Genomic DNA, 10738 nt, shown 5'->3' on the forward strand with positions numbered 1-10738 from the left:
ACTAATGAAATTGAAACAGTAATAAAAAAAATTTAAAAAACACACAGCCCCCCCAAACAAAAGTCCTGAACCAGGTGGTTTCACATGCAAATTTTACCAAACATTCAAAGAAGAGCCAACACCTATCCTTCTCAAACTGTTTGAAGAAATTGAAGAGGAGGAAAGACTTCCAAGCTCCTTTTATGAGGCCAGCATTATCCTAATTCCAAAACCAGATAAAGACACTACCAAGAAAGAAAATTATAGGCCAATATCACTGATGAACATTGATGTTAAAATCCTCAACAAAATATTAGCAAACTGTATCCAACAATACATTAAAAAGATCATACACCATGATCAAGTTGGATTTAATCCAGGAATGCAGGCTGGTACAGTATTTGCAAATCAAAAAATGTGATATGTGACAAACAAAATGAAAAATAAAAATCACATCATATTAATAAATGCAGAAAAAACATCTGATAAAATCCAGCACCAATATATGATAAAAACTCTCAGCAAAATGGGAATAGAGGGACCATACCTCAACATAATAAAGCCTATATATGACAAACCTACAGCCAACATCATACTCAATGGGCAAAAACTAAAAGGATTTCCTTTAAGATCAGGAACAAGACAGGGATGTCAACTTTCACCACTATTATTCAATATGTTACTGGAAGTCCTAGCCACAGCAATCAGACAAGAAGAATTAAAAAGTACCCAAATTGGAAAGGAGAAAGTAAAACTGTCATTATTTGCAGATGACATAATATTGTACATAGAAATGACTCCACCAAAATATGACTAGATATAATAAATAATTCTGCAAAGTAGCTAGATACAAAATTAATATTCAGAAATTGGCAGCATTTTTATACACCAACAATGAAGTAACAATATGAACCAGGAGGTCATGGTTCAATTAACAGTCAGGACATATGCCCAGCTTTCAGCCTCGATACCCAGCAGGTTGCAAGCAGGAGGCAGTTGATCAATGACTCTCTCATCATTGATGTTTCTGTCTGTCTCTCTCCCTTCCTCTCTCTGAAATCAATAAAAACATATTTAAAAAAAAATTTTTTTAAGTTTTTAAAAGACTTGTACTAAAAAAATTAGTGCAGTTTTAGGCTTATAGAATTATTGACAGGGAATTAAAGAGATTTCCCACATATGTTTTGTTTTGCCACCCCTAAACACACACACTTACTTTACTCTCTTATTTACATCTTATAATGGTGTGGTACATTTGTTACAACTGATGAACCAATATTGATACATTATTAACTGAAGTCCATAGTTTATATTAGGGTTCATTCTTTGGGTTGTAGATTCTACGGGTTCTAACAAATGTATAATGACATGTAATCATCATTATTGTATCATACAGAAAAGTTTCACTGCTCTAAAAACCACCTGTACTCCATTCATCATCACTCACTTCCTCAAAATCACTGGTAAGCAGTGATCTTTCTAAGGTCTCTAAGTTTTGTCTTTTCCAGATGATTATACAGTTGGAATCAGAGTATATAACCTATTCAGATTGGCTTTTTTCACCTAGCAATATGCTTTCAAGGTTCCTTTATGTCTTTTTGTGGCTTGATAACTCATTTCCTTTTACAATTCCATTCTACAGATGCACCACAGTTTGTTTATCCATTCACTTATGAAAGAACCTGGTTACTTGCAAATTTCCATTTGGTTCTTCTTTATATCTCTTTGGATCTTTTATTTTTTTGCTGAGGTTTTCTATTTTCTTTTGTGTGTCTCAGGAATTCACAAAATTGCTTGCTAAAGCACTTATAAGATGGCTAATTTAAAATCCTTGTAAGATAACTGTAGTATATAATTCATCTCTGTGTTGCTATATCTTGTCTTTTCTCATTGAAATTTAGATCTTCCTGATTCTGGGGCTGAGAGGTGATTTTTTTTTTTTTTTCTTTTTTTATTGAAACCTGGTACTCTAATACTCTAGCTCTTGTGTTTTAGTGGGCTTCCTGTGACACTGCTCCAACTAGAAAACAGGGACACTGCCTTTTTCCTGCTAGTTGGGATGGAAGTCCAGTTTCTACCTAAGGCTTCCATGGACACCTAGAGAAGGTGATGCTCCTTGTACTACTAGGCAGCGATGGAAGTTCAGGCTCCTCACTAGGATTATGCTGATAACAGCTAGGAAAAACAAAGGTGCCTCATTACTGCTCTCTCCTGTCCTCCACAGCCACTGTAGGTGGGTGGACTTGTTAATGCTGGGTCATGGTAAAAGCCCTAACTCTGCACTGTCTCCTCTGACAACTCCAGCAAGGAGGAAAGGGGGCACCTCATACTACCAGGTGGGGGTAGATGTACAGGCTCCCCATGTGGTTTACACACATATGGGGTTGCAAACTTCCCTTACTGACTGCCTTGTGGGCAGAAAAGTCTTGGTTCCCAACTCAGCCATCCTCTCTGATACCACCTTGTCAGGATGGAGAACTTGGTGGGGGATCACGGGGAGAGTACGAGGTGCAGGTGGGGCTTCTTGTTATAGCCTGGCAAGGGTAGAAGTCTAGGCTCTTTACTTAGCCTTTGCTGGCAGGAACAGGGTTACAGTTTTTCCCACTGTGTTGTCTAAAAGTAGTCTGCCTTGCTAGGCTGTCCTTTCCTAGTCCTTTGGCTAGAGATAGATGGCTTTTCTGAGACCTTTTATTTGGTCTGCACCCATTGTTGTTTCTGAGGGCAAGTTTTTCCAGCACTCTGTCTGGAATATATAGAGCAAAAAGAAAATCTAGGAACTCACTAACATGTCGCTCATTGTAAGATCAGTCTTCTTTCTTCCCACCTTTCAGTGTTATGTTTGTTTTATACATAATGTTCGGGGGGTTTAGCTGTACTTAGTAGGAGGAATAGGGGAAGTCAGTCTACTTCCTAGAAGAGGCGATTTCTATTAATAGCTACACCACAGATCAGGTACCGGAAGAGAAACAATACTGAACTTGGAGGTGAGAGAACAGGTTCAAATCCTAGCTAACTTGGGAGTTCAGAGAAATCCTAGCTCTGTCACTCATTAGTCCAGTATCACAATCCTTTAACCTCTTGGAATTTCAGCTTCCATGTCTGTAAAACAGAAGTAGCAACAGTTTCACAAGATTGGGATGAAGTAAGATTATGTACTTGACAGCACCTAATACAACACTTAGTTTGCACTCACTGACTCTGAATCTATGTGTATCAAAATGGTTAAGATAAAAATGAAATTACTGTAGACCCATAAAATAAAAACCATAAAACCAGCACTGAATTAGTATTTATTCTCTGTCTTATTTTAAATAGGCCCCAGCCAAAACTAATTCAGAGAAATAAATACATATGTAAATTTGCAACCTGTAATTTTAGTGTAGAGAGGAATTTATCTTGAGTTCTCACTTCTTGTTCTAGCTGGAGAGTATTCTGGTATTTTCCAGCTTCAGAAACTGGAGCCCCTAGACCAAAATCATGTTCGTTGGTGGTAACCTAGTGGAAAAAATGGGAATAATACCAGGACATTCAGTTTAAAACAGTTTTGTGATATCTCACAACCGTCAATAAATTTTGGAAATTAACATTCTTAGATACATTTTCAATTGGTTTTAACCTTATACCAATAAAGAGGATTTCACCAAGCTTTACTTTCTTAACATTTTATGTTATAAAACTTTTTCTGTGTTTTCCAAATATAAAACTATAATATTGAACATGTTTTTCAAAAAAGACATACTCCATCCTATCCCCTTGGCAATCACCATACTAAGGCAATATTGGGTCAGCAGCAAATTAAGTAGTCTACCTCTAGGCCTGTGTTTCCCAAAAAGTTTTGCTACCCATATCACCAAGGGCTAATTTCCCTAATATATAAATAATTTCTATCAATAAAAAAGGAAAAGAAAAACCCTAGTAGAAAAACTGGCAAAGAAATATGGATAGTTCACATACATGGCTTTTAAATAGATTTAAAGATATTCACTCTCACCAGTTACAGGGATGCACAGTGAAGCAACAGTGGACCCCACTTTTTATCCTTTCACACTGGCAAAGATAAAACAGTTGGATACATGAGGAAGATTGTTATACATCACTGGTGGAGGTGTAAACTGACACAATGTTTATGGAGAACAATTAAATCCAGCAATAATACTAATGCACATGGCTTCTGTACAAAGAATTCCATTTCTAGGATTTCTTCCCATGTATATATTTATACACGTGCAAAAAAACAAGATATTTCACTTTAATATATTACACAGACTAATCCATATTGTGCTTTTTTACTTCACAGTGCTTCATAGAAATTGTGTAATTTAGGAAAATAATTTGTTCTTTCCCTGACTCCAGGCTGCCTTTATGTTAAGGAGAGAAAATTGCTACAAGCACCATAGGTCTCTCCTGGCAACACTGCTGTTCTCCAAAATCTAGTGCTCAGGAAAGTACAGGATCAGGATCCCAGTCGCTGACTCTGAGTCACACCTTGTCTGATCCCCCGCTTAGCAGTGTGACAGATTTACCTCTTTTCTCTTTCCCTAAACAAGACGCAAGTCTGAGTTTCTGCTCTTTATTCCACCAGTTACTGCCTCACTTGGAACTTAGCATTAGATCCCACAGAGTATTTCTAATGATGAATCATTTAGGCCTTTATGGGGTAGGCTGAAATCCTAACTATCATTCCTTACACAGCTTCTGTGAAAAAATACGTTCCTCAATATAAACATTTGACTTAGAATAAGAGAATCAAATGACTCCTCACCATGCTATTTTTCAATTTTTAGTGAATATATGAATCACTTGGGAATCTTGTGAAAATGCAGATTTTCATACACAACACGCCTGAAATACTGAATTTCCTAAAAGCTGCTCAGTGATCCTTATTTGGCTAGTACAGAAACTAGACCCATAGAGTGTACCATGAAATGAGCACTGAATTATTACTTATTCTCCATCTTCTTATTTTAAATGGGCCCCAGCCAAAATTAATTCAGGGAAATTAAAGTCTAAACCTGCCTAGCATTCAGAGTTCTTCATAATCTGGCCCCTTCCCAGTCTCCAAATGTATCTCCTACTTGACCCTTCCAAGTATCCCTCTATTAAAGACAAACTATTCCAAACTATTCCACCCATTCTTTATACATTCAGAAACGTTATCTTTTATTCAAAAGCCTTCCCCTCACCCTCTTCTCTGTTAAACTAAAGACACTTCTAAGGTTCGGCTTGAATTTCATGTTCTCTAGAAGGTTCTCTCCGTCTTCTCCACTGAATAGTCATCATTTCTTCATTGAGACTTTTGTATATATTAGTTACAGAACAAATTATGTAGCAATTTGGTTTTCCTGGACATATATCTTCCACACACAGTCATTAAAATGTTAAGAACAAGCTATGTCCTAGAGCTCTCTGTAGTGCCCCAAACGGCACAGAGTTGTCTGTATAATAGGAAGGTGTCATAAAAATTTGTGGAGGTGATAAAGAAGCAGTATACACTAAAGCAGATAAAACTGAATTTTCCTTCTTCTCTTTGGTAAACTCAAGTCAAGTAGGGATTCTATAAAATTACCTAAGAGACTAATCTAGAATTAGAAGGAAGAAGAGGCCAAGAGATGACCTGACAATTGTGAGCAACTATATTAGAGCTGCTACTTTCCCTGCACTAGCTTTGGAGGCAGTAAAAAAAGGAGAGAAATCAATGTATCTGAAATGCTCATGCCTAGCCTGCCACCTGAACATCTGCCATATTCCCACGATCTCTAAATGGAACTAGAAATGGAACGTGTGCTCCTGTACAGATCCCAGAGAATGCAAGTAAAAGTACTGTGCGAGCAGCAAACTGTTACCATGAACATCCAAGCTAGAATCACAATCATTCTCAATTGGGAAGTAACACAACACAGCGGTTAAGAGAACGCTCCTTAGTGTCAGACTGCTCAAGTTCACCATGCTAGTTCTGCCGATTCTCAGCTGCATGACTATAGGCAAGTTACTTCTGTGGCCAAGGTTTCACCTATAAAATAGGAATGATAACAGTACATGCCTCAAAGAGCTGTTGTGAGGATTCATACACGTAAAGCACTCAGAAAAGTGCCTGGCTAAAAAAACTGCTATATACATTACTATTATTACTAGTTCCTCTCACTGACTCAACTTATCTAACTGGCCATCAAGTCCTACTGGTCTTTTCACTTAAATCTCTCTCAAATACATTTCTTCCATCCCTACCACGGTTTCAGTTCATGCTATCAGACTGTAACGGTCACACTTATTCAATTCTCAAATTTGTAAATAGCTAGAATAATGATGAACCAATATTAGATTCTGGGGGTAGAAAGATGAGAAACAAATAAAAAACTACAATTTCGACCTCAAAGAATCTAGGGAAGTCCAGAACAAATAAATCAGAAATTAGAGTACAGCAGGATTAGTGCACATCAGAGGAATGAATGCACATGGATGCTAAGGGGATAGAGAGACAAGGACTACAAAAGAGTATTTCTGAGTTCTACTTCCCTCCAAAGGACTCAGAATGTATTTTCCATGTCCCCAAAAAGCTATGAACATACCCTATTGGAGCACATAACACATTATGTTGTTTATTGGATGTCACAGCCACTGCAACTTTAACACATGCAGACAGACTTCTAATTCTCCCACCTGCAGTCTGCTCTCAACCCCACCTCCTCTATGTTCCCTCCCAGTCTTTCCCATGTCAAGTGGCACTATCATTCAGGCAGTGCCCAAGGTCAAACAATTGAGGAGTCCTCTTTGTTTCCTCTTTCCCTGACCCCTATCAAATCCATCAACAAGGCCTGTTGGTTCTAACTCCAGATCCACCCACTTGTCTCCATTTTTATTACCGCCTCCATGGTTCAAGTCACCATCGTCTCCCACATGGATTACTGCAACAGTTTCCTAACTGGTCTTTCTGCTTCTACTGTCGCTCCCTACTATTTTCCAAACTGAAATCAAAACAGTTACTTTAAAACAATGAGATCCTGCTCAAAAAGACTCCAATAGCTTCTCACTGCAATCAGAATAAAATCCATACATTTTAAAGTTCTATGTAATTTGGCCCCTGCCTTCACTTCCCTAAAGAACCAGCAGTCTCTTCTTGGTTCCCCCACAAGCTAGATCGGTTTTCTTCCTGTTCCTCTACTGTACCAACATCATTCCATTTTAAGGCCCAGCCCATGGCTGGCTCCATCTGAGCCTCCGCTCAGCTCTTTGGCTGAAATGTCAGAGGGTCTTCCCTGACCTCTTACCTAAAGCAGCCTTTCTCTCAGTCACTCTCTTACTCGGTCATTTACACTTACACTATTTGAAATTACATCATTTATTTCTTCACTAGTTTATTCCCCCTACTGGAAGGTAAGCTCCAAGAGATCTAATGACTCTATCTGGTCACTGTTATACTTCTAATGCCTAGAAAGGTGCACAGCACAAAACTGGTACTCAATAAAACATTTTCAATATAATCAACTTTGATGACTGGAGCAAAGCAGTTTTAATGGTAGCAAAGGGGTTGAAGTAAGTTTGATGAGGCCTAATAAATGAATTAGTAGTAAGGAAAAGGAAATAGAAAATGTACATTTCTTTTAGGAAGCACGACTGTGAGAAGAGAGGTAGAGCAAAAGTTAGAAGACAACCAAGGTTGTTGAAGGGTCGTTACAAAAGAAGAAAAACTTGTTTCTTAATTCTCTTTACATCAAGGAAAGCTTTCAGAATTAAACAAAAGCCCTGGGTCCGTCCTAAATGCAAACACATACAAAACTTTACAATTTCAGGGGTTCAAGAACTCCCTAAGTTCTCATGCTCCAGGTTAAAAAGCCCTACAGGGTAAACACAATAAAGATTCTAAGACATGGGTTAATGCTAACTAATGGAGAAAGGCCACTGGGCTAACAAGAGGAAACACAGGTACAAGCTGTGCACTGCCCTAGGAGCCAAGAAAGAGAAAAGCAAGGTCAGGTGAAGATTAAGATAAGAGGTAGAAATCTGAAGAAGTTACTGCCTGGTAGAATTTTAACTTTTCAGTGAAAAAGGAGGTAAGATCATGTGCTAAAAAGTATCATCAGTGTTGAGCAAAATATCAGGTATATAATATGTGCTCAACAAATGTCTACTGAATATTTTTACAGAATACTGAAATATTTTATATGGGATTCTGAATTCTAGTTCCGCAAAAGGTCAACTTGTTTTCTTTTTATAAAACTGTCCCCAAATGTTTAGACTGATAGACACTTTGAAATAAGAAGGAAGAGTAGCCTCACTAACAGAAAGATATAATAGAGAACCACACAAAATTTTATGAATAATTTTGAGATAGGTATTTTGTATTTATAATAAAATCAGTGAATAAATGTTTTGGGAATTCACTTCAATCAGAATAGTAAAGCCACAATGTATAACCTTTCTTATGAAAAAGAAATAACCTTTCCTAGTGATTCCATTCAAACCCAAAGCCCTCCCTCACTTCTCTTCAAATCAGATTATACAGTAAAGAAATAGCTTGTGTTTTAAAAGTGCATAAAAATGGCCTTAGGAGAGGTATCACTTATCAAGACCTCTTGGAAACACAAGGGGTTAAATAGTTGTTTTTAAGAGGCTTTTCTGAACTTAAATATTTAATAAAATGTAAATTGATATTAGTAGTATAACTATGACATGGAACTGCCTTACTAACTAGCTCACTTCAAAAGATTACCATGGGGAAATAAAAAGATTATCATGGGGTAATGTATAAGCAACTTCACAACAGTGTTGTTCACATTTACCAAAAACTAAAATCCTTAATGTCCATCAGGGAAAGAGGAGATAAACTGTGGTATATTCTTACATTAGGACACTAAACAACAAACTAGAAGCAACAACAAGGATAAACCTTAAAACAATGGCAAGTAAAGAAGCAAAATGCAAAGAAATACTTAGTAAAATTTCATTTATATACAATTCAAAAGTCAAATTAGAACGTGCATGTTCACAAAGATGGAGGAATTATAAGGAAAAGCAAGGGGGTAGCTACCATAGTGGCTACATCTAGGGAGAAGGGTGTCTGATGCGAAAAGGAAGCAAGTAATAGCACCTGCTCTGCCTCTGTATCTGGAGTACTTTAAAAGCAAATTATCCTGCCTGGCCAGGCGTGGCATGGCTCAGCGGTTGAGCGTCGACCTAGGATCCAATCGATCAGGGTTCGATTCCTGGTCAGGGCACATGCCCAGGTGGTGGGCTCGATCAATGACTCATCATTGATGTTTCTGTCTCTCTCTCTCCCTCTCCTTTCCTCTCTCTGAAATCAATAAAGAAATATTAAAAAAAAAAGCAAATTATCCTAAAAAAAACTGCACTAAGCTACAGAAAAAGAAGACAGAACGAGCCCAGAAAATCTCTACAACTGATTACATACTGGGTTAAATCAGTGATTTTTTTTCCCCAGAAGATAAACAAAATTATATTTGGGAAACTGCTGTTTAAATAATGCCAAAGTTTATTATTTAAAACAAACACTTCATTGAAGTAACTTCCTAATTATTTCCCACTAATTAAGACTGATTTAGTTCATTAGTGCATGGATTAATTAAAATACAAGAGTAAGTTTTATCCTGGAGGCAGATTTGAATGATGTGACACTTTCCTTTTATAACTAACCTGTTTTCCTCTACTTAAAAAACCAATTGTTATTCTACTCATTTACTTACAGGTAAAACAAAACAACAAAAGTGTAGTTGAAATGTCAGTAGATGAAATTTAACACACGAATATCCTGAGATATAAGGGCATGTAGTGGAAGAAAGCTCTGGGACACCTTTGCAAACTTTTCCTGAAGCCGCGATCCTTGAGGGTTTTTTTAATATATGTATTCCTATACGTACTTAAGTATCAGATCCATGACTGCCTCAGTTGTTCAATTTGTCTCAACTAGTTTTTCAAACAAAAGCCAGCTTCCCCGCCTTTCCTGGGTACTGAAATTATGAGACTTTCATGCGAATGCCATGTAACCTCGGCCCTTAACCTCCCAGAGTCTGCACAGGCTTAGAAGCGAGAGGCTGGGAGGGAGGATGAGCCGGGTTGAACTCCCAGGTCTCTGACTTCCAAATTCCTCAGCCCCGGTCCAGAGCGTTTCTCCGACCCGGAGCTGCGGCAGGAAGCGAAGCGGGCAGCACAGGAACTGGGCTCAACCCTAAGCTCCTAAGAAATGGCAATGGAGACAAAGTTCCTGGGGTCCCTCACAGCTCCGACCCCCGCCACACACTCCCTCCTGCAGCTGCCTCCTCAGAGGCCTTACGGCCCAGACGCTGCTTTACCCCAACCGGCCCATCTCCGCTGCTTCTACCTGGAGCTCTGGGTCCCTCCCTGGGCTAGTCAGCCCCGCGACCTCCTCGGAGCTCATTCCTGCGACTGCCAGCCCCCGGCCTCACCTACGGACCCAGGTCCCACCCCATCTCCATCCTCCGCCCCTTTCCCTCCCTTCCCACCCCCACATCGACCTGGCCCCGCCCCGGTGGAGGAGGAGAAACAGGAAAACTGGCGGGAAGCAAGCGGGGCGGTTAGTGCGGGCCCGCGCCGCCGCCGACTCCGCCCTACGCTCTGTACCTGAGGGGGTCTTGTCCTCCATCTTCCCGGCGCCTTCGCTCCGCTTCGGTCTCGCGCGCCCCCAGTCTCTTTGCGCACGCGTACCTGGCTCGACCCTTCCTCTCGCGGGGACTACGAGGCCTGCGCGCGCACCCACGGTCGTAGCGAGGCGTATGTCCACCTGCCG

The 10738-nt window shown here is 39.4% G+C and overlaps 1 protein-coding gene across 6 annotated transcripts in view; it reads right to left on the minus strand.

Moving 5' to 3' along the window:
- LOC107545544 (testis-specific gene 10 protein) overlaps positions 1-10663 on the minus strand; it is a 103070-nt gene extending 92407 nt beyond the window's left edge. For 3 of the 6 annotated variants that reach the window (XM_087823721.1, XM_087823716.1, XM_087823723.1), the window contains exons 1-2: positions 10573-10628; positions 3346-3474 (exon numbers count right to left, since the gene is read on the minus strand). The gene's annotated coding sequence lies outside the window, so the exon portion shown is untranslated. Of the gene's footprint in view, positions 1-2957; positions 3079-3345; positions 3475-10572 lie in introns of all 6 variants that reach the window. The other 3 variants (XM_087823720.1, XM_087823719.1, XM_087823718.1) reach the window with 3 other exon arrangements.
- Between the last annotated feature and the right edge of the window lie 75 nt (positions 10664-10738).

The sequence above is a fragment of the Miniopterus natalensis genome, chromosome 13 (genome assembly GCF_054644295.1).
Source record: "Miniopterus natalensis isolate mMinNat1 chromosome 13, mMinNat1.hap1, whole genome shotgun sequence".
In the NCBI taxonomy this organism is placed as follows: domain Eukaryota; kingdom Metazoa; phylum Chordata; class Mammalia; order Chiroptera; family Miniopteridae; genus Miniopterus; species Miniopterus natalensis.